This window comes from Alexandromys fortis, unplaced genomic scaffold, assembly GCF_014885135.2.
Source record: "Alexandromys fortis isolate MF-2015 unplaced genomic scaffold, M_Fortis_MF-2015_v1.1 scaffold_3, whole genome shotgun sequence".
Taxonomy (NCBI): domain Eukaryota; kingdom Metazoa; phylum Chordata; class Mammalia; order Rodentia; family Cricetidae; genus Alexandromys; species Alexandromys fortis.
In genome coordinates, this window is record NW_026067909.1 from 1,824,531 (window position 1) to 1,852,254 (window position 27,724).

The 27,724-nt window shown below is 47.9% G+C and overlaps 1 protein-coding gene across 7 annotated transcripts in view; it reads right to left on the bottom strand.

The window, feature by feature from the left end:
- Ctbp2 (C-terminal binding protein 2) overlaps window positions 1-27,724 on the bottom strand; it is a 131,865-nt gene that overhangs the window by 72,197 nt on the left and 31,944 nt on the right. For 6 of the 7 annotated variants that reach the window (XM_050137913.1, XM_050137917.1, XM_050137918.1 and 3 more), the window contains one exon: window positions 18,432-18,536. The exons of the other annotated variant lie outside the window; for it this stretch is intronic. The gene's annotated coding sequence lies outside the window, so the exon portion shown is untranslated. The remainder of the gene's footprint in view (window positions 1-18,431; window positions 18,537-27,724) is intronic. 7 annotated transcript variants of the gene reach the window in all.

A 27,724-nucleotide genomic window follows, 5' to 3' on the forward strand; every position in this document is an offset into this window, starting at 1 on the left:
AAGCGTTCAGATTTCCATTGTCTACAATCTACAAGCTGAGTGGTTGTGACGGTTTCCTGTGAGAGCCCAGCAAGTCGGAGTGAAGCAACCTATCATCAACTTGACACCAAGCCAGCAGGGAAGCAATGCACCCTGGAGGAGGGCTTTGCCTCTAAAGCAGAATCACAACAGCTTGGTCCAGGGCTGCTCCAAGAGCTTGAAGAATTGTGCCTCACCTGCATGTGCGTGCACATGAACACACATGAGCCTGTGAGAGGCCTACATAGGCAGGCAGACAGGCATAGGCGCTCTTGCACGCGCACACACATTTCTGAATGAATGCATATGTAGTAAGGACATAGCCTTGTCTTTCAGCCCAATCTCCACCCACCCTAAAGACATGAGGGCCAGCCACCATCTTACCCCAGGCTGGTCCTAAACAGTCAGCAAGATGAATCTATGCAAATGGATCTGTGGCAGGAGGTCCCACTGGGACTCCCTGTTGCAGGCCACTTCGGTCCTCCCACTGATCCACCACCCCTCCATCCACAGATCTATCACAATCCCTTTCTTAACACAGGTCTTCTGGAGTCTTTTGGCTTGGTGACAAAGTTAAGAGCTGCCACCTAGTAACACACCTAATTCATTTGAATACTCAAGACCTCCATGTTTCTTCCATACAGGATCCCAGGATGTTCATGATTCATCCGGGTGAGGCCTGGTGGCCCGTCCCACAATCCACCAGCTTCAGCACACCAGAAGCTATCTCAGGAGTAGATTAGTGTGGCTCTCAGTGTCTACCTCTGAACTAGTCATTCTTCCTGGCCCCCAGCCCAGCTGTACTACTGGGGACAAGTATTCTTTCCTCTGGGATTCCTGTACCAGACCTTAGGGGAACTCTTCACTCTGCAAGGATCCAGGTGCTGTGGACACCCAGCCCTGGACTCTATGCACTGTAATACTGGAGGTAACATAGTGCTCCCCTTTGGCTCCAGATGACATGAGGAAAAGGGAAACAAACCCAAGAGCTGGAGGAGAGAAACAAAATGCCACTGAGACAAAGACAGAAGGACCTACTACGTGTCAGAGATGCAGCACACAGAGTGGCAACAGCTACTTGGTAGAAGGACTGAAACGTTGATGTGGTGAATAAGAAGTCAGCCTGCCACAGGCGTGGGCTGGCCTGCCAGTGCGCTTATGAAGAACAAACAGGGAAGGAGCAAGTTATAAACCGTAATTTGGAGAAACATGCAAATAATGTCTCTTTACCACCCGAAGACTGGCTGGGGGCAGGAGTTCAGCCCCTTCTGGACCCTCCGTTGTAAAGCTGGAAGCTCCTGAGATTGGCATCACACAACCGGTGTTACAAGCGACTCAGCGGGAATATCTAAGTCACTCGGGGAGCTGCCCACTGTCTCCACGCTGCAAGATGAGTCAACAGTGGCAGAATGGATATCCTGGAAATACCTTAGTGCTTCCAGCCCTGCCCATGACCTCACAATGTTGCCTGGCAGTAAAACCAGAAACTGCTCAGTGGGTAAAGTGCTTGCCACGTAAGTGGGAAGACTGGGGATTGAATCCTGGCACCTCCATGGGCCAACTTGTAACTCAACTCATGAAAGGGAAAACAGGGAATTCCCAAGGCACACTGACTAGTTAGCAAAGTTCCCTGTTCAAGTGAGACCCTGCCTCTGTATAAAATGAAGAACAGCTGAGCCCCAGCACACACGCGTGCTCTCCCTCTCTCCAGGTCAGAACCCCCTTCACCACTGTTCTGTGTAAGAAGCCACATCCAAACAAGCTGCCTCAGATGGAGGGGAGATGGCAGAGGCCCTCCTGAGCCCTCTCAGCTCTCCCCCCAGGGTCTGATTATCAGAAGCTAAATGGTAAAATGCTGAACTGAGCCTCTTCGCTTTCCTGCCCCAAATTTGCTTTCTGCTGTAGTTGGCTGCGTCACACAGAACTGCAGGTTTCATAAAAAGTTGGACCAGTCTCACTGCAGCTTCCCTGCAAGGGAGTCGCAGCACTCACGGGGCACTGTTACCTACACCTCAAAACAGGCTACACAGAATACGTCCGTGCCTGATTGATAACATGATGTATAGTGCTTTAACAGATCTGCCTTTGACAGATCTTCCACCATCACACAAACACAGACACAGACACACAGACACACACACAAACACACACACAACACCCCAAAGCGGTACTTGACCACAAAAGGATGGAGAAGGAAAAGAAACACTCCTAACGGTATCCTGCTTCTAAACACCCGCAGACACAAAAGAATCTGAAATGAAATAAAAACGTCGAATCGGGCTAACAAAGCCTGAATTTTTCTCTGAAAAGTTAACCAACTATAGTGACAGCTACACCTTGCAAGGAACAGCGTAGCTGACCTAGAGAGGACAATGTGAACTCCAGACAAGCCAGAGGAGATGTAGACACAGCCCCAGGAGCTGAACAGCTAAAGAACAAATGGGTACTTAAAGAAGGGCCAAGCCCTACTCCTGGTGAAATCCCCGACACATAGTAGGCTCTTCATAAACGCCCAACCAGAGAAACCACTCCTAGCAATCAAACTACTCAGGGGGATCTCACAGTGAGGGGGAGCAAGTGGCAGAAAAGATGACAGTGCTGTCCTCTGCTGGCTCATGCTCAACCGGCCACTTCTGGATGATGGCTTCCTTTGGGAAACGGGGAGCACCCAAAAGATAGCCCTGTCCAACCACCTTACCGCAAAGCAGACTTACTACAGACAGGTGAACAAGCTGGGGGGGGGGGGCACTCCTTCTTCCCTTATTTTAAGAGCTGAGAATGGGTGAGAAGTTAGACCAGAAGTTTGTTTGGAAGTGGACACCAGTTTCTGTTTCTGAGGGATTGACCCCCGGCCATAGCATCTTACTCATCTTCTTCCAGCCTGCCTCGCAAGTGCTGGACTAGACCCAGAGAGGCAGGCTTGTCATGCACAGCCATCTCAGCCCCTTGGACTTATCTAGTAAGTACAAGTCAGGTCCAGCACAGCCCTAGAGTAGAACAGAGACGGCTCCTGTCACTGTGCAGCCAGCATCGATGTCCAGTTAAGTCCCAAGAAGATGGAGGAGGCTGCTGCTTCTTTTGCAAAGCGCCGAATGTGAGCATGGGCATACGCTCAGGAGCCACGGTATGTGCAAAACAACTCACCTTATATATACTCCAGCGACAGAGGTATTCACACAGCACATAGGGTCAGTGACACCCAAAGGGGTGGCAGCGTTGGTGTGACCTGTTCCTCAGGGGACAGCATGTGCTCCCCAAGTTTAACAGGGCTCACAGGTCAACCCAGTGTTACCAACACTAGCATGCACATATAAAGGCCTTGAATGGTGCCCGGTACTCAGCAGCTGAGGTGACCAAACACCAGTAGCCCCTGTCCACTTTCTCCTGCCTCGGCCTAGGTTCTTCACCTGCAACTGTTAAATGCCTGCAAGTATCTTGGCTGTGTCCTTACCCAAGGTTCCAGGCCTATCAGGAAAGTACTTAACCCTTAAGAAGGCTAGGGGCTAAATGTTCTTTCTAACCCTACCTCCTGCCTGGGTGACTATTTGGCCACCTCCGTGTACTCGGGGACAGCCACTGACTGTGGCAAGTCCTATTTTGAGCAGACTTTCCGCATTAAAAAGGCACAAAGGTTAAAGATGCTGGAGCAATGGATTGCCATTCCAGACACATTTTAAAATGCAGAGTCAAATGCCAAAGCAAGAGAGATTGTTTATCGCATGCATGGAGGCTTACACCGGGCCTTCCTTCCGGTCACCCTGGCTGCCCCGCCCCCGCCTCCCCTCAACACAGCTGGGCGGGAATTCACTGACCTAATATCATTGGACAGATAATTCCTTGCCTTGGGGAAAGACTGGCAAAGCCCATGGCATCTGCCGTTTCCAATCTATGCTTAGGAACACTAACTAGGAGCCTGTGCCAAAGAAGGGAGGGGGAGGGGGCAGCACAAACGCCTGCCACAGTGGCAGCAAGTGAAAACGAAAATCCACCCCCAGCCTTGTGGGAAGTCACCGTTCTGCGGTAGAGAAGCCCAGCATTTGATTCGACTAAATCATCTCCAAGCCTACGACAGAAAATAATTGAATTAAAGAGTTGCCATAACTCGTTCAACTGAGATAAAAACCCAGCCAGCGGGGAAACGAGAGGACCACGAAAAGACGTTGCTGCAAAGATTCGCCATCTTCGAGACAGTGAAGGGGGGGGGGGGACCAGCAATATAATATGGTTCAAAGGACAGATGGGACTTTCCTAATTGTCCCCAGATTCCTAACAGCAGGGGTGGTAACTAAGCGGTTTCAATTAAAAGTTAAAGAAACAGGGAAGCAGGCGGTGAGGTTATGCCTGCTGCTGATAAGCCTCCACTCCGGCGGAGGGTTGCGGCATCCGGCTTCAGACAGCCAAGTGTCAATGGCACAGGAGCGGTGAAGCCATCCCAACATGTCACCATGACAAGGTGACAAAAAAATCTGTCTGTCAAAGGCACTGCCACCATCGGTCTCGTGAAAGTAAAGGAGCCAGGCACCAGGCGGGAGGCCATGTCAGAGGCAGGGCCTCTGTTGAAGAGGCTTCCTCCCTCACGGGGGCCTGAGTCGGCCATGGAGGTATAAGGGAGCAGATGTGGAGCCTCTGGCCACAGCACCGGTCCATCCTGCAGAAGGCCGGGAGCTGACTGCTGTGCCACAAGAGTGAGCTCCCGTGTGGAAGGAACTGCACAAGTTTAAGCAGGGTGTGAAAACGGGCCCACGATGCATTCCCACAGCCCAGTGGTGCTCAAGCAGGGGCTAGTCTCACCCAGGGGACAGTATCTATAGACAACTGACTGCATTGTGGTGCTGCCAACTAGGGACAGTGCCCACACGGAGATAATGTCTGTCCCAAAATGTCAATGACCCCAAAGTCGAGAAGGGTTGCCTTAAGAGAATCATGAAATTCCTAAGGAATTCAGTGTGGGACACCAGGGCATGTGCTAACTTGAAGGCACCTGATGAAAAAGGGGAGAGGGTAAGGGCAAGGGGAGATGAAACCAAGGACAGAATCAACTGTTTCTGTCGTAGTGGGGGCAGAGAGAGAGGATGTGGCAACAGTCCGCGAGGTGGTACATGGGAGGAGCCTTGGGAGTTCAAAGGTCATCCTCTGCTGCATCAAAAATTCAGATCCAGCCTAGGATACATGAAACCCTGTCTCCAAAATAGAGGAGGAGGAGGAACGGCCAGATAGTGGGAGGGAGGGAAGGAGATCTGAGCGCCTGACTGTAGCAGCAGGTTAACACTGCTTCACTTGGCATTTCCCTCTCATCTGAGAAAAGGACACACCGGACGCAATGTTCATCTGTCCTCGGAGGAAGAAAACCACACAGACACAAAAATCATCAACAATGATAAACGTTCTCCATCAGAGCTGGCGGGGGCAACTTAGGGGGTAAAGGCAGTTGCTGCTAAATCTCATGATCTGAGCTTTTGATCCCAGGAACCCACCTGGATAGGAGAGAATGGACACCCGCAAGCCACATGCTGTGGCTCAACCCTGCACACTCACACACACACACACGCGCGCGCGCGTGTGCGCGCACACACACACAAAATTATTAAATAATGTAAAATAATTCTTCACGTTGAGACCAAACTGCCCCAAGTCCAGTCTCGACCAATCCCTACCTCTCTCTTACTTCCCAGCTGGGAAGTAGAGACACTAATCTATTCAATCAAACCCAGGGCTAACAACAGCCACATCAAGTCTAAAAGTAAGTTCCCTGTCCTGAGAAGGGAGGTGGTGGCCTGTGGTCACTGACAGGACAAGTTATGTTGCCCCGGCTCCTCTGACAGATTCTTGCCTAAGACAGTCGACTACACGTCAGCTGAGATGCAGAAAGGGGGCACGGACACGGTTAAGAAACGCCAACATCTCTGCGGCAAGAAACATGTTCAAGACACTTTGTTTAGTGAAATGAACTAGGGCTTTAAGGCACGCACAGGAGTGAGGGAGGCCGTCTGATATACAAGAGTGCCCCCGATTTCTTCAGAGAAATTAACATTTCAATCCTGTTTTTATCTAGAAGTCATTAAACTGTGCAACATGAATTATTGGAAGTGTAGCGGCGAATTAACTCTATTCATCAGCGAAGTCCAAACACTTTAGAGCGCATCGGTAATGAAAAAATAGCTCCGCGTCCTATCTCTTCTCATTAAAGGAAACCGGTTTCGCCTCTCTCAGTATATAAAGCTGTCTTCTCCTCCCGTAATTTATATCACCGTAAGCCAGCTCACATTCTAAACTCTTACACGCCTCCAATTAATTTTTGCAGCTTTTGCCTGAAAATTTAATGAGATAGTAGTGTATGAACCTGCTGACTCCCTGGTTATGTGTGTGCTCCTGATTTTCACGTTGGGTAATAAAATCATCTGCTCCAGATCAGATCTCTTCCCTGGCCGGGCTGCTGGAGGTAACGTGTAAAGCGGGGTTCTACACTTGACTTGTTTACATCCAATTATAAAATTAAACTGGCCCTACTCATCAACCTGGATGAAGAGGAGAAGCAAGAGGCCTGGTGGAATCACCACCAGGGACCATTTCTAGAAGCATCTCAGTGAACGGTTAGGATGGACGGCTGCTTGTCTAAGAATTCTCTGTGGCACAGAAGCAATATGCATGGCGGGCTTCTCGCACCCAGCCCTCAGAGGCTGCAAAGGCCCCAGAAACAGAAACTACTACGTTCAGCACCACGAACTCCTCAGGTACACTACCACAGGCAAACGCCACCTAGTTCACACTGGGCACGTCCAGGTGTGCTGGGGTGTGCACATGTATGCCTGTTTCGTGATATTTGGTACTGAGTGTGTGTGAGTGTGTGCATGCATGCGTGATGTGTTGTGCTATCTCTGCTTGCATAAGCGAGGGTGCACAAAAATTTTGGCTATGTGCATTCGTGGGCATATGAGCATGCAGCCATGTGAGTATGTGTCTTGAGTGTTTGCACATGAGTGAATCTCGATGCGCCTGCGGGACATCAGACAGAAATAACAGGTCAGAAGCACTGAAGAGCCAATCTCGGTCAAGCTTCCCTTGTTACTGCCAGGAGATCTAGATGCAAAGAAAGGAGGGGGTGAGAGGGGAGATAATCCTAGTCACTATTCATGAAAGGCCCGCCATGTGAACCTTTATTTTTTAACTGACTTTGTGTGTGTGGTGTATGTGTGTGGGTATGCACCTTGGTGTGTGCATGCAGTGGCCAGAGCAGGACATGCAATGTTTTCTTCTATTACTTTCTACTTTGAGAAAGAGTCTCCCACTGAACCAGAATGTCACCATTTTGGATACGACAACTGGTCTAGGGAGCCTTCTGTGTGTCCTTCAACACTGGGTCACAGGCATTCATAACCACACCTGGCTTTTTTTTTTTTTTTTTTTATGTAGGTGCTGAGGGTTCTATCTAAGTCAGGTCCTCATGGTTGTAAATTCTACTATTACCCACTAAGTCGTTTCCATGGCCCCCATCTCAATCTTTTAAACGGACCCCAACCTCCACACTAAGGAAGGCATGCCGATAAAAACCCACTGCTATGAACCACAAAATGCTGTGTGTTCATAGGGATATGTCAGTACGCACCCTCCACCCCCCTCCCATGAGGCTGAACATTAATAACAGCCGAAGAACGCGCATACAGGCTGAGCGGTTAGACTATGGATGGGTGACCCTCACTGTGCCTCCTGGGTGCCCTTAATGAAAGCCAAGACCTGGAGGAAGAGAGAGGCTATGTCCACAGAGTTGTTCTGGGACTAAGAGGTAGATGGGGGTGGGGTGGGGGACAGCACAGCCTGTGAGCTGCCCTTTTACACTGGTCCACCTAAGGCTCTGGCAATAGCAGGCAAATCCAAGGCTTCTTCTGGTTTGTCGTCACCCCTACCAGGCTGGATTTGTGAAAAACAAGTTAGAAACTCCATGCAGTAGGAGCCACGAGCACTAAAGATCATGAGCAAAGGGTCATCTGGCAAACATGGGGTACCTCAGAGGCAGACTAGAGAAAAACCACCCACAAACATGTGGCCCCCAGCTTCCAATCCCATACCACACTCAAAGTCCATCTGTCCGAGGAAGGCAGAAGACCAGAATGTGCTAGGTGTTCAGCCCCGACCTAGACCTGGTTCAAATCCCACCTCTGCTCCTGCCATGTGCCATAGAGTCAGCAAGCCTCACCGTTCTGCTCGCTAACAGGACTGCAGAAGGCTGTGACCCCAGCCTTGCAGGCTGCACCATATGCACTGGCCACGTGTGTTTCCAGTTGACACAGTGCACACAACTGACTTTCCAGGGCCAGTGGTAAGACCACTCAAGCCCTTCAAAAAATTCAAAGTTTGAAAATTCCCCTTCCCACTCTGCTTTGTGGACCAAGAAAAGCAAAGGAAACCCAACACTTGACCTTTATTGACAAGTACACACGTCTCTAACTCTGACTGAGCCGTTCTACACCATCCCCTACACCACCGTCTCCACTATGCCCTATACCAACCATCTGAGGAGGAAAATGTCCATTTCCAACAGTGAGGCCCCTCATCTCCAACAAAGAAGGCCAAGCCTCCCTGCCTAGAGGGGCTATTAAAGGGTCTGCATGAAACAAGAGCTTCTGGATTGTCCAAGAGCCCCCAGCTAAATCAATAAAGGAGAGTAAGAGGAAAAGGAACGCATCCCAAGGACTGCATTGGTCCACAGTCGCTCTGTAGCAGCAGCCAGGTTGACCTGGCTAGTTGTTCAGGTTCTTAGGACCAACAACCCAGCCCAGCCTGGCCAGTAGCCTCTTCAACAGATTCCCCAAGGTCATAGGCCCAGGTCTTAGGCACCAGCAGAAGGGACCTCAAGTGTGACAGGGCCAAGCCCTGAGAAGACATAGCAGGCCCTCCCCGAGATGATGTGAACAAACCAAAGCTTTGCCTGCTGATGAGCAGAGGCTATCAACTGTGTTACTGGCACACGCTGATGTCGGTTTCTAAAATCCCCCAAATAGACCAATTAGCATATTAGAAAGAATTTACTTCCATTTCCCTTGACAGATCATAAAAGCCAAAACACAATGCTCGGTTTGAAACTGACAAGTGTATATAGCAAGAGAGGCAGGATTAGCAGCCGACAGCAGCGAAAGAAAACGGTATTTATAATGATTAGACACCTAATTAATTCTAAGAGTAGAATGTCAAAAGCTATACATGCATGTCTTTGGTTACCGGAGCTCAACATCAAACAAGTCACTTGCGCTGTGTGAAGGGGAGCCCTGACACGCTCCCTAACATTTGCCTGGAGGCTGTTCCACTGGCTTTCCAGGTAAGCTCTTGGGAGTGTATATAGAAAAGTAAAGGGAGGGGATGGGGAGGTAGCTCAGCTAGTAAGCGGTTTGCCTTGCCAAGCAAGAGTACTAAAGTTAGACTTCCCCCAAAACTGACGTGGAAATAGCCGGGCATAGTGGCATTTGTCTATAATCTGGGGTGTAAGCATCAGCGAGGCAGAGACAGGGAGATAGATCAGTGGGATTATTGACCAGCCAGCCTAGCCTACCTGGGAAGTTCAGAGAGAGACAGACAGACTCTCACACAAATAGAAAAGAGGTGTAGAACAGCCGGGGCTGTCTTTTGGAATGCAAGCATGCATACATGCACACACACATGTGCCTGTGCTTGCGCAAACATGTATGAGCATACACACAGACAGGGGAGGAAGGAGGGAGCATAGGGTAAGCAGCTAATAACACAAAATTCAGAGCATAAAATTTGAAAATTAAAATGGGCTTTAATACATACAGAATATAAACGTTAACAGGGTTCGAGGATGTGCGTCCATCCCCTACTGCGGCAATTAACTCAGTGTAAGAGAAGAAATTCTCAGGCTCCTGTCATGTGAGAAAATCCAAAGCCTTTTGTGTTTTCTCAACTTGACTGTGTGTGGGGGAGGGAGAAAGGACAGAGGATAATGCCAAGACAGACAACGGTATAATAACATTATTATTCCCCGAAACTCCAAGCTCTCTCCTTACTTGTGTGTTTCGACATGACCCTTTGGGGGAAGTGGGGGGGAGGAGAGGACAGGAAGAAAGAACAAGAGTTAAGATGTGAAACCAAAATTAAGTTAATACATGCAGAGTTGTCCTTCCGTATTCTTCTAGAGTTCTCTTCCTAGATTGCAAATCAAAATCTGCATTTAAATAGAATATTTTTAATGTAGAAAACAGGAAGCCCTAGGGTACAAGGTATTTCATTCAGTACCTATGGGCGCAACATTGCATTCAGAATGAGATGTGGCATTTTCAAAGTTACTGAATAGATTATATACGCCAGATTGTCTAGATATTACTGTTTTTACTAAATTCTTCTCTTAATAAGTGTGTTTCTTTTTACGGCCAATACTGTTGTTAAAAGTAACTCGGGATTACATCATTCTATCAATTTAATCTTGAGAAAAGATTGCATGATCCCAGATCTCAAAAGCTGTGGGCTCTGATAACTCCAGCCATTATTCAGCGTGAAATTCAAACAGTCTGAATTCATTAACGTTCGTTGTTACAAATCTGCATTTTTAGACTTTGCCATAAAATGCAGGAGTCCAAACCCAGTGACCTGAATCTAACAGCCTTTCATGTGAAGTGGTGGGTGCTCACCAGCTCTTCCCCGCGTGCCTCCCAGATAAAGCCCCATCATGTACTTCTCTCCCAGGCTGGGGAGAGAGAGAGACAGAGAGACAGAGGGAGGCTGCAGTGGGCCTCGGGTCCTGCTATGTAGGAGATGAAGTTCAAGTAGTTCAAGTGTTGGGGGGCTTGACCCCACATTCAGATGTGGTTATGTATTTGGAGATGTAGTTTTTGGGGGATAAGGAAAAACTGCTGAGTCTGTGAGGACGGAGGCCTGCGATGGTGTGAATGGCTGCAAGCTCTATGTGAATGTCTCATTGCCTTATGGTACACAAGGTGGCCCACATGAGATGACTGGGTTTCCAAGATCCTAGGCCCCAAGGTATTGCTTTTTTGTAAGCCAACAGCCTGCAGTAGACAGAAGTTTCAGGCAAATTGTGGGGTCTCAAGCTATCACCTGAGACACAATGAATGCATGTTAATAGCAGGTAGGAGTCAACTCTACTGCACGCGCTTGTCACAGGAGCAGGTGGCTAAGGCGACAGATGCAACACGGTGCCGGCACATCCCCACCAAAGTGAGCAAGAATTAGACATGAATCTGGGGACACCCCGAACCTGCCTCTGCTGATGCAAAGGGAGGATGCAACCCATCTGGTAAGTCCCAGGAAGAAAACACACAGCCATGAACTCACCGAAAATGTTGTAGTCAAGAAAATAAGCATTCTATTATTCTTTTGTCTACCGAGTTTTCATCACAATTTGACCACGGATGTGGCACCTTGGAGAGTTATGTCTCCAGATGGGGAAGCCCCTCCCATGATGAACCAGGGTCCTGGCATGCACTATGGCTGCTCCTGGCGATGACAATGATTTCTTTAAGTGTACCAGGTACTAAGTCCTCTTTGATACACTTTCATGGAAACTTAACTGCATGAGATTAAACACTATTAACTCCATTTGACATCAGAATGGGATCTCAGGAACTAAGCTCAAGATGGCTTATTTTACCCAAGGCCATTGTCATCAGAGGAAGTCAAGGTCCAGTTTCTTGAACATGTATCAGGACTCTGCCCCTCTACCCCTCACCGAGGCCCTGGAATTTTATACCTTCCTTTGCAAACACAAGAGAGAGCAGCCAAAGTCCCCAAGGCTGCTGGAGAAAGACTGCTCGGGTGCAATTCCACAAAGCGCTGAGCTGTCTCCTGGCCAAGTCTAGTGCCGCGTCAATCTGCTCTGTGTAACAGAAGGCTCTCTGGCTTGAATCATGCCCTACAGTGCTGCCCCAGAAGCCCAGGGGAGTGCAGGGCACCAATCAATATGGATGTTCCTAGAGGAAGTTGCAGCCTGGCGCTGTGGCTTGGAGGTCATCCTTGGTTGTAATTAGGGAGTGGCAGTGGGTAGCAACTGGATCATGAAAAAGCCTGAGTACTGCGTGCTCATCCAAGGGAAGGTTTCAAACAAATGTGGGACTGGGGCTGTCAGTTATACACAGGAAACACAAGCTTCCAAGCCTGTGATAGCAGCAACACAGGCAGCTGCCATGCTGGTCCCTGAAGGAATTTGATAGTCATCTGAGTTTGGCTACCAAGGGATCCAGTGCTTAGAGACCGGGAGAGCCACTTAAGCTCTTGTGCTGTCCTCATGGTCACTACTTGGATCTAGTTGTGGCAGCGGAATCATAACCCCTGTTATCTATGAGGTTCCAGCACTCCCAAGGGATAGGAAAGCACAGGCATGCTCCCAAGCCACGCAAGGCTCAGGTTCCCTACCCTACCTACATGCAGGGAAGCAGGTCATGCCTCCACTTTCTGGCAGTGCAGAGTGCAACTTTAATCCAACTCCCTTGTCTCACTCCCCGCTAAAATAATCAAAAAGGACAGAGAGAGGCTCCATCAGAGGAGACTAGGCATCCTTGGCTACTGCTCCAGCAGTGACCACGCCACATCATCAGCCACCTTCCTGCATTCAAGAAGTATCGCTAATACAAGCATGTAGTAAGACGGGTTCTTCGGCAGTGAACATCCCAAGTCATGTCCCCAAGAAAGCCAACCCGAGGGCTGCCAGCCAACATTCCTGGAGACACATGGTCAAGGTCTCCATGGGATGTGAGGTCCCATCCATCTCCTGTGACTCCTGCCTAAGCTTATTACCAAATCCCTGACTTATACGGAAGTGGTTTTGTGTCTTTGGTCAACACCTGGAGCCAGACACAACGTGACTGGACGCTCGAGAAAAGAACAAACCTAACTTGGACTCGGGGACGCTTCTCTAAAGTGTGAGCTGTGAAAGACTAAGCCGAACACAGGAGGCAGGGAACGTCACCTACATTCTCATCCCAAACCCACCAACACACAGCACGGGGCATTCGGAGAGTCTTTCTCTAAGCAGATCCAACGGGAACCTCACAGGGATGCCAGAACCAATAGTCCAGACAGGAGGATGGCTGGGAAGAACCCCATGAGAGAGACACTGCTGACAGGAAATACATTTACGGAAAATGGGAATCAAGATACCCCTACCAGGTGCTCAAATGGCTGGCTCTCCGGCCAAGGGTTCTATTTTTTTTTTTAATCCTTGCCCATTAGCATTTTTCACTAATGTTCTTTTTTTTTCGGACATATGATTAAAAACAGCCTCTGCAACTTAACCCCACATGTTGTTCCCATTTCTTTTCAACAGTCCACTGCAGAGAAGCTGATTTGTCCACTCCTTGTGCTTAAAGAAACCACACTATGAAAGAGGTGTAAATGTAGCTACTTCTCAGAAAGAGTTCAGAGGTAGGTCCCACTTCCCTTCCTTTCACAAATGGTCACTCACAGAAGATAGTCTCACGGACTACTGTACCCCCAAAAGGCAAGCTGCACGGCGTTTTCTTTTTAAAAGCTGGCTATTTATCCTCGGCTGATATAAGTCTAGGAAAACTATCTTAATTGCTATGTGGAAAGAGTGAATTGCAAAATGCTTCCAGTTAGTTAGCAGGAAGACTTTATTTGGAAGCAGCTTGGAGCCAGGTGGGAGTCTCCAAGTTTGCCAAAAATAAACGAGTCAATCAATAAGGAAAGTGAGTGTGCTAGACTGGGGTTAGACCGATGCCAAGGGGAAGGGCGGAGCCCTGGGCCAAGAGCATCCTTCTTCTGGACCCTGATAAAACACCAGGCTGGAGCCCAGCTCTAGGAGGGCGTGGGATTCCTGGTGGCTCCTGGAGCCCAGCTTTGGAAGGACCCGAAACTGATGTACAAACAAACAAGCAAACAAAAACCCTGTAAGCTCCCTCATAGCTACCATCTCTGAGGCCATCTGAAGGTAGAGCCACTGTTAGGACTTCATTAGCATTGCCAACCACTGCAAGTTCAAATTTCAGCCCTCCTGCTCCCTAAGCCAGGCTCGACCAAGCATATCATGGAGGAGGTCCTGCCATAAAAATCAAGTGACTTGACCTGAGGCCATGGTTAAGGCAGGGAAGGAAAAAAAAGAAAGAAGTAGGGAGATGGTTCACAGTTAAGAGCCCATCTGGCTCTTAGCTCCCATGTCAGGTGGCTCACAAATGCCTGAAACTCCATCTCCAGGGAATTCTACACTCGCTTCTGACTTCCGTACAAACCCACACACACTTAAAACACACATGTGTATCCAAAATTAAAAATAAAAGCAGCCTTTTAAAGTAGGTGTTACCAGTCTCATGCATCCATGAATAGTCAAAAAGCCAGCAACGGTAACACTTAGATGTTAAACTGTTCAAGAGAAATAATAATCTTGTAGGGCTGGAGAGATGGCTCAGTGGTTAAGAGCACTGATTATTCTTGCAGAGGTCCCAGGTTCAATTCCCAGCACCCACATGACAGCTCACAACTGTCTGTAACTCAAGAATCTGACAGCCTCATACCAATGTACATAAAATTAAATAATTAAAAAATTGAAATGATCTGGTTCTGCTCTATCTTAATTTGAAATCCAGCTACAATTTTAATAAGAAAGCTCCTCCTCCTGCCTCCTCACTGTACACATACATAACCACAGCCAAGGACTTGGACAACAAAGCATCACTTCTCCCAACAAGTCAGACCCTCTCCTTTCTACTCCACACCTCAGGCAAAAGGGTAGGGAGGCATCACTGATGTTTGCATCTAGCATTCCCCCAGAATGTTGTCTGTGGTTCCTCAACCTACTAGAGAGACCTCGGGTGGATCATGAACTTGTGTGACCAATCATCCTGTCTGGCCTGCTCAGGTCTCCATGCACCTGGCTGTAGACGGCCGGAGCCCACCCACAGAGTCTCAGTCCTGGTCATTAGGGAAAAGAGGCGACTGTATCTCTATATCTACCAGTGTCCAATTGCGTATAACCCTAAAGGACTGTGGGTTCACCGACAATGCTAAATTAAGTCTGCTGGAAGACATCTTACAAGGGAGGGTCCTGCAGCAGGAATCCCACGCTGGCGGAGAACCCTGGAAAACAGACAAACTGTCCCGCTAGTGCCCGAGTGAAAATTGAGGCTATCTCATTTTGTGTCCTTTTCAGCCTTGAAGAAAGGCAAGAACGGGATAGGGCAGGAGGTAGAGAGCACCGACAACATAGCAGGCAGCCAAACCCACCAGGAGGAGCAGGAGTGGGGAGCCCTGCACTTGAGAAAGCAGAGGGCTCCCAGAGGCAAGTCCCAGTTGGATTCTGAAATTTTCAGGAGGAGGAAGTGTGGGTCCACTAACACTTCCCATTTATTCTTAAGAGGCTGGGAGTGTTTATCATGTGCTTGGCCTCTGTTGGGAAAATCAAGTTATAGCAGGAACGAGTTTTCTTTTTGGCTTTTGGCTTTTTTCCACCCTGGTAGCCTGATGTAGCTAAAGCAGGATCACAAGCCCTCTTCAAGAGCACTAGCACCCAGGAAGTCAAAGGTCAGGATCCTGATGTCTAACACACTGACACCTCAACCCATCATCAGATCCCAAGTAAGGGGCATTCGTTTCTAATACGGCAAGACTGTTCTTTCCTGGTTTTTGTGAAAGAAAGGTAACTTCCTGCCAGAAACAGATTAGCAGTCCAGTGTCTAGAATGGTAACCTCACCTGGTACTATTGGACAGCTGAAATCCAGCTCAGGCCATCAGCCTGGCCTGGTTTGCATAACAGACCATGGCAAGGCCCTCTTCTACCACATCGAGTGACCAGCAGTGGGCACTATCACCCTCTGATGGACTCTCCAGGGATCCAAATCTCTATCATGATCTGTCTGTTACATGCAGTGTTGGGCTGGAGAGACGCTTCGGTGATTGTGAGCACTTTCTGCTCTAGCAGAGGGAGCCAGGGTGTGTTCCTAGCACCCACAGCAAATCACGACTATCTTTAACTCTTGAACCAGGGTATCAGGTGTACTCTTCTGGCCTCTGAAGCCACCAGGCAAACACCCATAAACAAAAAGGAAAAGAAAAAAAAAGAACAGAAAAAAGGAAGGGAGGGAAGGAAAGAAAAGGAAGGAGAGAAAAGAAATGAAGGAAAGGAAAGAGAAAACAAGAAAAGCAGTGTGCTTAAGGTCCAGACCCACTTCCCACAAAACAGCGCCTCCAGGATTAGACCATCGTTTCATGTACAAACATCTATAAGAGCTCCGATATGACTCCCACTCTTTTACAGACATTTACAAAAGTGTTTTCTCCTCTCAAGAGTCCCTCTGAGGAACTGCTCCCCAGCCCAGGGGCTCCCTGACCCAGGTAAGGCTGGGTGTCCATCTGTAGTAGGACCAGACACATACAAGCTCTCGGTAGTAATTTACAGCACACCAGCCCCATCCCATAGAGATTGTGAACTCCTGAGTCAGCAGACACTGGCACAGGCCTCCCTAGGTAATGATTCTCAACCTCTGTGGGTCTCATACCAGATATTTACATTACAATTAGTAACAGTAGCAAAATTTCAGTTATGAAGTAGCACTGAACCAATTTCATGGGGGTGGGTCACTACAGCATGAAATGGGAAAGAATCACAACACTAGGAAGGTTGAAAACCACTGCCCTAGGGCAATAGTGAAATGTGGCCTTGAAAGGCAGAAGCCAAGAAAAAGTTGAAAGAGGCTGTCTTAGTTAGGGTTTCTATTGCTGTTTTAAACCGACAATAAGCAACCTGGGGAAGATAATATCTCAGCTTAGACTTCCACATCACAATCCTTCATTCAGAAGCAGGCAGGGCAGGAACCTGGAGGCAGGAACCGACACAGAGGCCATGGAGGAGTGCTGTTCACTGGCCTGTTCTTCGTGGTTTATTTAGCCTGCTTTCTTATTGCACCCAGCACTAACAACCCAGAGGAAGTACCACCTACAGTGGGCTGAGCCCCTCCCACATCAATCACTAATTAAAATATCCCACAGGCTTGTCCTTTCCTTCCAAAGGACCCTAGCTGGTTTCAAGGTGACATAAAGCTAGCCAGAGCAGAGGCTTTCCTCTTATGTCCTCCCCCACAGAAGGTTCATGGGTATTCTAAGTCCACCACCACTAACCACTACACACACACAAAGACTGGTAACTGTCTAAAAGTCACCAAGCACTCCTACATTAAGTCACCAATGTGAGTGATTGCCAACTTAATCTGGGGAAGGTCTCCGCAGTCAGTGAAACTGAACCTTAAGAGGGCACACAGGGTAGGGACAGGGGCATTTCAGCCCACATACTCTCTTCCTTCAACACCCCAAAATGAAGCTCTCTGTTGATAGGCAATAAAGCAGGGGAGGCACCTGCAAGCCCGGAACTGGCCTGGCTGTACTGACCTCGTTCCCACTGACCTTGCTCCAGGAGAAAGCAAAGGAGCCACCTAAATAGAACCATTCCCATCTATAACCCTATAATCTCCCTCTGCCATTTTGTTCCCACTTGAGACTCAGCTTGGTCCCGAGAGTCACCACTCGCTGTTCCTAGGAGCTGAGAAGTCAGGCTAGAGAGGTCACAGTGCATGCCAGCTGTGACCCAACTGTGACCGTCTTGACCACAGCTCGAACCTCTAAACTATACAGGAAGAACAATAAGCTGGGCTCACAATTGACTCTCCATTTCTGAATGACATGGTTAGTCCAAGGGGAAAATACGTATTTTTTTTTTTTAAAGCGCGGGGATGGTGGGGCACGGCAGGAATCAATCCCGTCAAAGAAGTTGACAATTGGAAGCCTTCCGGGCAAGAAGACCCATATTTAGTGTACGACGGCAAAAGGCATGTTAAGAATAAAGAACCCCAAACCTCGCTGCTAGTGCAGGAGTGAACCATGTCCAATCAGAATGCTCTTTGCCACATACCTCCTCCACCTACACCCACAGGGGAGAAGAAAAAAAATCATTAGCTCACAAGACATCCCTGAGGGCTGGAGCTGCAGGAGGATAAGCACCATTGCCAGCCAGCCGCTTCCTTTTTAAGAACATCCATCTACCATCCTACAAAGTAACTGAATGGCAAGAAACCATCTCCCTAATTCTTTTTTATTCTTTTTAATTAATATGTCGAGAAGTCCTACTACTATTTCCATCCTAACTCCCGTTTCCTTGTAGGATAATTTCTGATGACTTATCTCCAGAGCAGCAGCAGCAGCAGCACGAATCTCTTGCCACTGGACTGTATTGCTTCAGAGTTAATTACATGTATTTTGTTTTGATAAATGAAAATACCAGATGCAATTAATTGAAAGACAATCAATATGATCTGGCCATGAGACATCCCAGGGAAGCATCCAGAGGCTGCCAGCGATCCATAGTCATCTGCTAATTGAAAACACCTTCCAAAGGGGATTTTAGAAAACTCAGCTTTTACCTGGAGATATTTTTACAGTAACTCACCAATATAAATGCGTCCACAAACACTACAGCTCACTTGAGGGGATGTCCGTCTTTCTGAAGGGGGTGCAGCTTCATCGGTTCACCACCATTTACGGTGAGGAAACCCTGGAAACACAATGAATGGAGTCAAGTGAGGGTGAAGCACCGATTCTGTTTACATCCAGCCATCCTTTAATTGCGTTTTTTTTCCAATGCCTTCAACTCGGAGCGACCAGGTTATTAAATGGTTTCATTAAAAATACTATTTGTCTTGCTGTAGCTGCACGGCAGATCAAATTAAACAGCGGAGCACCAGAACAAATGGACCCTTTTCATCCACTCTGACGCGAAGCCCAGAGTGCAAAACCAGGAAGGTGATAAGTGCCATCGGCGTGGAAATGTCACTTGGCTTCCTTCACAGGGCCACACAGCACACCAAGGGACCAAACAATCAATACCTTCAAGCAAAAAGTATTAGCAAGTGTTCTAAGAAATGCTGGATTATAAAGTGCACTTCATAAACTCCTGGGTTATGCGTGCTATTAGCATAAATGCTGACAAGTGCTGGTCCTCCTGCAAGTCTGAGGAACGGCTGCAGCTGTCCATTAATAGAAGGCATTTTAACTCACTACTGAAATTGATTACCCAGTTAAGGATTCAATCCTAATGTTCAATAAAAATCGCACTTTCTTGGCAAATGCAATATGAGGCTAGGTACTGCATTAAACAGCACTCACATTCATTTTAACCCAGGCTGGGGGAAATAGACGGCATCTTCCCAGTCACCTGACCTGCTTCTCATACAGGCAGAGCAGCAGCAGAGCTGGGCAGTGAAGTCAGTCCAACATCTGGCTTTCCCATGAAGATGCAAGTCCACCAGTGGGGATTGCTATGCGACTACAGAGCCCACATAGGAAGACACCCCACTAGGAAGGCGAGAGACACACTTGACACTCGTGAAATGCTGCCTCCAATCTGTGTAGTGCAATTTCTAATAGGTCTTAATAATAAAAACACGGAGTCACAACGGGCGGTGGTGGAGCACGCCTTTATTCCCAGCACTCCAGAGGCAGAGGCAGAGGCAGGCGGATCTCTGTGAGTTCAAGATCAGCCTGGTCTACAAGAGCTAGTTCCAGGGCAGGCTCCAAAGCTAAAACCAAAACCAAAAACAACAAAAACCTGGAGTCAGATATTGGGGGAGATCAGAGAAGCAGAGCAGCCAGCCACCTCTATGAAATCCTCAGACTGAATGGGGTATTCTGATTCTACACATCCTCAGATGAATGCCCTGAACTCCTGTCTCTTCCAGCCTTATATTCCTCTCTCTGCCCAGCTATAGCCCTTCTTGTCTCTACCTCCCTAGTGCTGGGATTAAAGGTGTGTGACTCCCGCATACTGTAAGTCATCACCCCCTGGCTGTTTTTCTTTTAGACTGGATCAGTTTCGTGGAGCCCTCAGAGATCTGTTTGCCTCTGCTGGGATTAGAGAAAGGTGTGTGCCACCACTGCCTGGCCTCTTTGGTTAACTATTGGACTAGGTAGCTCCGCACTCTGACTTTCAGGCAAGCTTTATTTGTTAGCTCACAAACAAAATATCATCACAAACCTGCCCTCCCATGTAGTAGGAGCTACGGGCCGCCTGGCCACCGGCTAGCTTTACCCAAAATAATTACACGGAAACTGTATTCTTTTAAACACTGCCTGGCCCATTATATCTAGCCTCTTCTTGGCTAACTCTCACATCTCGACTAACCCATTTCTAATAATCTGTGTAGCACCATGAGGCAGTAGCTTACCAGGAAGGATTCTAGCCTACATCCATCTTTAGCCGGAGCTTCATCGCGTTTGACCCAGAGGAGAGGCATGGCAATTGCCTCATCTCCCTCTTCCTCCCAGCATTCTGTTCCACCCACCTAAGGGCTGGCCTATCAAATGGGCCAAGGCAGTTTCTTTATTAACCAATGACCTTCCTCCATCACTCCCAAAATCTCACCAGTTAACTGGATTCCAACATTTGGTTAACATATATCCTTACTATGTGGGATAAAGGGAATTCTCCTCCATTGCTGGTGGGAGTGCAAACTTGTACAGCCCCTTTGGATATTAATATGGTAATTTCCCAGGAAATTAGAAAACAATCTACCTCAAGACCCAGTAATACCACTTTTGGGTATATACCCAAAGGATGCTCAATCATACCACAAGGACATATGAAGCACAATTAATAAAACTCAGAAATTGGGGTTCAACAAGATCTGAAAAGCAAAACAGCCAGCCACTGGTTCTCAACTTTGACCTCAGCCTAAAATCATGATCCTGTCTCCCAGAATCTCAGAATGAGACTGTGTGAGAGCTGTCTCTCCTGCCTCCTTTCCCCCATGGGCCCTGCCCCTCCCCGGTTTTATATTCCTTTCTAGGGCTGGGACTAATGGCATGCACCACCCAATTTCTATTGCAACTAGTATGGCTACTGGGATTAAGGGTGCATGTCATTGTGCCTACTAGGATTAAACGTGTGTGTTACCGTAACCTGGCCTGTAAGGCTGACCAGTGGGACTGTTTTACTCTCAGATCTTCAGGCAGTCTTTATTTTAAAAAATTTAATTGAAATGCCACTACAGACATGTGCTCAGCCATGTTCATAGCAGCATTATTCATAATAGCTAGAACCTGGAAACAACCTAGATGCCCCTTGACTGAAGAGTGGATTTTAAAAAAAAGTGGTACATTCATACAATTGAGTACTACACAGTGGTTAAAAAAAAAATGACATCTTGAAATTTGCAGGCAAATGGATGGATCTAGAAAAAACAATACCAAGCGAGGTAACCCAGACCCAGAAAGACAAATATCATATATGCTCACTCATATGGGGCTTTTAGACACAAAGCAAAGAAAATCCAGCCTACAGTCCATAACCCCAGAGAACCTAGACAACAAAGAAGACCTTAAGAGAGGCATACAAAGAACTATGTAGGAAGGAGAAAAAGACAAGATCTTCTGAGTTAACTGGCAGCATGGGGATCATAGGAAAGGACAGAAGGGGAGAGGGGAGGAAGGATAGGAGCAGAGAAACATGTATGGCTCAATAAAAACATAAAAATTAAAAAATTTCCTCACCATCACCACAACCAAACAAACAAAACAAAATCTACATACCTACAAAAGCGATGAAATCGCTTACTAGCTTCCCAACCAGCCACGACTTTTCCAGCCATACAATTTCAGGAGCCAGAGAGGGACGGGGATCTCACTGTATAGCCCTGGATAGCCTTGAAGTCACAGAGCTTCCACTGCCTCTGCCTCCAGAGTGCTAGGATTAAATATAGGCAGGCGTGTCCAGGCCCAGACACTCAGGTCTAAGATGCAGTAGCTTCCTAACAGGCAGAAGGTCTCTGCCCACTGCACGCCCCCGTGACGTTACAGCCCAAACACCCCAGTGAAGAAAGGCTAATGCAGACATTCCAGGCTCTCAAGGGTCAGGAGCAGAGGGACATGCACAGCCTGAGTGGTCTAGAGCCTCCAATGGCAGAAGCATCCAGCACAGCCAGAGAACCACCCTTCTGAGCGGTGCTTGTCTGACAAACTCCTATACGCTTTTAAAAGCCCATCTCATAGGTACAGTCTCCAGCGCCTTCCCTCCTAACATTTAGTGAGCATTCAATACTCTTGGGAACTGAGTATTAATTATCAACACAGCTGAACTCCCGTGTAGGGTGGCTTGTCCTAAAGTGCCATAGGATCCCTTCTCCCATTTTCACTGATTTGCTCAGCAGAAGAAAATGGTTGTCTCTCACTTTCTACCACATATTTTATATATATCTACCACATATATATATATATATCACACGCATATATATGTGTGTGCGTAAAAATTTTTTTGAAGTGTGGAAGTACATATCTTTTATCCCAGCACTCAGGATACCAGCACTCAGGATACCGAGGCAGGTGGTTCTCTGGATCTCTGTGAATTCTTGGTTGCAAAGTGGAAATGACTCCCAAGAAAACAACTCGCAAACGACAAAGAAATTACATGCCACGTGATTGACAAAACGGACCCTTTTAGACATGGGTGGGGAGAGAGAAACGGAGTGGTAACGTGCACTCAGGCTACATTGTTTCTCATTCACAAACCAAGGTTTGAAGAAAACAAACGCTCCCCTTGCCTGGACTTAGTGGGTGGTGGGCTTAGGCTGTAGAGGAGAGACAGCCCACAGTAAAGGGGAGCGGGCAACGCGTGCCCCGAAGAGGGCTTCACAGAGGAGGCAACACCTGGTAGAAGATCTGGAAGAGCCTGCAGCCTTCAGCCTGAGCAAAGGGTGACAGCTTACTTAGTGGATTAAAAATGGGAAAGGGCTTGGAAGACTGTCAGGATCTCTAAGGGCAGCACCACAGTTCCTTGAAGGTTGGAGGAGGTCCTTACAGAGCGCAAAGCTACAGAACACCTAACTTTAAATTCAGATACTTGTCTCGGCAGATACTTGCTGACAGTGTGTCGTGGAGTGGTGCCCCGAGGATGCACCAGGGGAAATTGTCTTGGCAGGTTTCTCTAAGAACTTCCAGGAGTATACAGGCAGACACAGAAATGACTTAGCTGATTAAGATCACCACCGGTCGTAACTCGGGGAGCACAGGATCCCAAGCAGCCTCAGCACAGAATTGCCTAGCCTTTTGTTTTTTTCCTACTGTCTACTCTCAGCAAGGTCTGTCACCTGGGAGGGGCAGCCTAACTAACCCTCACCTACCATCTCTTCCTCCCCTTGGGGACAGCGTGTGACGCTGCACACTGAGCTGCAGACGTGTGATCGTGCCAGCTGAGTAAGCAGGGGGAAGAGATGTGCACACTGGGGGGCTGTCTGACCACGCATCCAAAGATGAACGTAGTACAAGGGACAGCAGCTGGAGGGGTGCAGCCTCTTCTATTGAGCTCTACTTTCTGATCCCATGGTGATCTAGAACCTGAGGCTGCCTCGGTTCCTGCATCACTTGAGTATCGTGTAGATGGCCCACTAAGTACAAGCCTACTCCAGGAAGGCCTGGCTCACTGGTATGGAAAACGTGCTTTGGTTGCTCCATGGGGAAAAACCATGCACACAGCAATGCCCCCTGCATGACAGAATAGTAGCCTACATCAGACATGGGGCACATGTGCAGCATGTGCCATCTGGGAGGGTCTGGGATGGTGTCACTTTTCAAGAAGGCAGGTCTCCATTCCATCGACTACTGCCTTTGTAATAAATAAACCACATCAATTAACTTGGAAACAAGCTCCCTTCACCAAGAATGAAAATGATCCTGAAAACTAATTCTTCTGTTGCCAGCCATAGCACACGTAAAGTCCAAGGCCTTATCCTAGCTAGGAGGTCCAAAAGTGTCAACTGCAAGAACAACCAACACCCTCTGGGCAGTAAGTACTTCACAGTTCTAGGCCTAGGCTCCGGGAGGCATCAGCAAATTAAGGAACAGGAAACGTTCAGCAGGCTTTAGGTTGTTTAGAATGTGAAAAGCTAGCTGGGCAGTGGTGGAGTGCACCTTTAATCTCAGCACTCTGGAGGCAGAAGCAGGTGGATCTAAATTTGAGGTCAGCCTGGTCTACAGAGCCAAGTTCCAGGACAGGGAGCTATACAAAGAAGAAATCCTATCTTGAAAAACCAAAAGAAAAAAGAACGTGAACAGTCTCAACAGCCATTACTTATAAACTGCTTTCAACCACAGAAAACCGTTGGGCAAGCCTTGGAAGCACCTGACTAAGGGGAAGAGGACGCCCACATCTCAGCTGTCTCCACTGACTAGGTGGCAGGAAGCACTATCCTGAGAGCCTCAGTGGGCACTGGGTGGCAAGAGCACCACAACCTCATTGGCTAATGGAAGTTATGGGGATAACAGGTGGGGAGTTTTGGCCATCACCGGAAACAAGAAATGTCCCTTGATTTTGGGGATCTGCTACTCAATGGCTGATGATGACCAAGTTTTACAAGGAATCAAAGTTAGATCCATGAGCAACAACACACACAGCGATGTCATTTTGTGACCTCAAGCTAAGTTTCCAAAACACCCAAAACTACCCAGCTTTTAAGAAAAGAGAAGGCAGCTGCCTTGAGCAATCTGAGCACAGGCTCCCAGGGATGGGGTGGGAGGCAGTGTCTGTAGGCACTAGGTGGTCCATAGATCATACAACTAACTACCTTCACTGAGAACAGGGAGGTGAGGAATGCCTGTCAGGAGATCAGGATTCCCCAAGAACCAGCCCAGCTCAACCACAGAAACCTGATCTACTCGCCCCCAAAGTCTTCAGTAAAAACTCATCGGGACACCTTTCAATCTCCACCCAAACACCAGTGAACAATGTCTCCCCTCTGACCTATCATTTCAAACTGCATCCAGGCTAAAGTGAGCAATGAGGGGCAAGGATCTTTTTGAGAGGACCTTTTTGAAACTTTCTGAAAAAGGAAGATACAAGAAGAGCTTAGATTCTAACTGACAGTGACTGAACCAGCTAGGCACCCTGTCCACCAGAGGCAGTGGGATGCTATCGGAGAGCCTGGGTCCTCAGCAGCCACGACAGTCAGCTGAGCAAAGGACAAGGAGCACAGGGCGGAGTCAGCACAGCTGTCTCCAGATGTTTGGGATTCAGACAGTATTATAACAAGATGGAGCCAGAACACCATCATAAGCTTCAGTGTTAAGGTTGAAAGATGGGAAGGCACGATGGGAAAGTGGGTGTTCACAGCTCTGAAGAGTCCACAGGGCAGAGTCTTCACACAGCAATTGGAGGAGACCTGGTCATTTAGTCCCCGGAACCATCTCTGAAACCTTGACATGCTATCCGTTACTGAGGAACAATGGGACAAGTGGTCAATACTTACAGAACAGTCACTGCATGGGGGTTAGGTAACATTAGGGATACTGTGTGACTTATATGTTATGAGACAGATTTCAAACAATCCAAAATACGAAAGACATAGGAATACCTACAGGCCAAGTGGAAAATAAAATACAAAACATTTAGAATTTTTAAAAAATATCCCCTAGTGAATTGTCTTTTAATGTATACATATATGTATTATGAGACAGAAAAAAAACTAAAGTGTTATTTCTCCATGCTACGATTAAAAGTGATTTTCTAAAATACAAATGATGTTTTCATATTCTTCAAAGAGCATGTGTTTCTTGATATCAGGAAAACTCTGCAGGTTGCCAGGTCAAGAGGGACAGGACTGAAGCTGGGGACAGAGATGGGATGCTTTCCAGGCTGCCCCTGTTTAGTTTTCCCGTCACCTGGATCCAGACTTGGGATGTGAGCCCTTAAAATAGCTGCACTACCACACAGAATAAATTAGGAAAAACAACGGGGCGGCCTTCACGGAGTTCAAGCTACTACAAACGATGCCACCCTCTTGGAAACCTCAGTTCAGAAGTCAAAATCGCAGCGGACAATTATCCAAGGTGGGGAGAGACTGCCTTGGGACACTGGCATTCATGAGGACAGTCATTTGTAAATGCTAAATGTTACCCTCACTCTGCAATGTGTCCATGCATACATGTCTGAAGGACAGCTTGAGCCACAAATGGTGGTACACCCCTGTAATTCAAACATTTGTGCGAGTCTTTGTCAGGGGTTGGTTAGTTCAGAATGACTAACTGGAGCCAAACAGCAAATTCAAGGGTAGCCTCAGCTATACATAATAGGGTTTCAAAACAAACAGTACTCAAATATTTTATGTGAAATTAAGATTCCCAGGATTTGTCATTCTCGCTGAAGCACGTGAAAGCCAGAGGCCGGTGTGGCTTCTACCTGAAGAACCACAACAGACATAGCAGCCCCTGCTGGACCTGTGCATGGGGCTAGCAACCCTTGTTATTCTCAGAGCATAACTGCTAATACACGATGTCCAAACCTAACGATCCTTCCGACGGGCTCTGTTTCTTACTTGTCATTGTGTGGTAGAAAACTGACAAGGGGACTGGTGGGCTCTTCCGTCCAAATCACTGGCGACACAAAAGCCCCGCTGGGGCATCCGAGAAATGGGACATGGTGTGCAGGGGCTATAAAGATGGTCCAGTTCCCTTGGGCACCTGCAAGTCCCACTGAGAAACCTACAAAGGATGTGCGTTATACCTGTGTCTATTTCCAGGCTAGGTTACTGCTACCCATGAGGAGAGAAGAGAGGGGAGGGAGTAATTTGACATCTCATTGTATTACTTCCTCTACACCTATGTGAGTCTAACAAGATAATAGGGCTGGAAAGATGGTTCGGTGAGAAAAAAAAAAAAAAAATCCTGCCATGCATGTGAAGACCTAAGTTTAAATTTCCAGAAGCAAAATAAAGCCAGGGAGGTAGCAAGAATTAAATTCTACTACTCTGACGATGAGATGAGAGGCAGACACAGGAGAAACCAGGGAGGTTCCTGTTGACAAATATAAGCACTGGATGGGGGGGGGGGGGTCACCCGCCCTCTGGAACCTGGCCTTAAGATCACACAGCTCCCTGAACCCTGACCTTCTGCTGGAGCTGGTACTTCCTAGCCTGGCTTTGTTTTCTCCAGATGTTACTTCCTAGGCACCCCAAGCCACACCTGATAGAGGTCAGGCTGCTGACCTGGGGCCTAGGAAGAGAAAAAATAAGCCCCACCCCCCAGTGGAGGGAAGATCAGAAGTCCCTGGTCCAGCCTGGCTGAATCGAAAGTACTGGCAGCAGGCTGCTGGAATGGGCTACAATTGCCCCAGCCATGTCGTGTACGCTGGGCTGGCTGGCTTCCAATGCCCGGCTCGCTCAAAGAAAGTTCTGGAACTGGAGTGTTCCAACAGATCGCCAGGGTCAGTGAAGCTGCCTGGCCCACAGCAGACCCACGGTTATGCCCCTGTTCCTCAAGCAACTGCGGGACCCAGTTGGTGGCCTCAGACTCTCTGTCGGCCTTTTATACCAGGCACTGGGTCTGTCCTCCCACATCCTCGCTGCCTCCCTTTTAAGGAGCGGAGCACTGGCTCTGCAGCTAGCACTCACAGTAACTTCCCTGCTGATTCAAAGAATCCAAAAGAAGAAAATCACAGGAGCGCCCCTGCTATTTCCGCCTTCATTGTCTTGGGGTTTGCGCTTTTCTCAACCCATCCCTCCAGGGTTTATCCTTACTATCATCACCAAGCAACATCATGAAAATACCTCTGTCCCCACACTGCTTGGTGACGTACGGTGTGTGGACCAAAAGAGGATTTCAATACTAATACTCCTTTCCCCCCTTAGGTTTTTATGAAACCTTAAATGGCTGTTTCCTTCAATAAGGGAGCCACTTTCAAGCCACCAGCATCACTTGGCT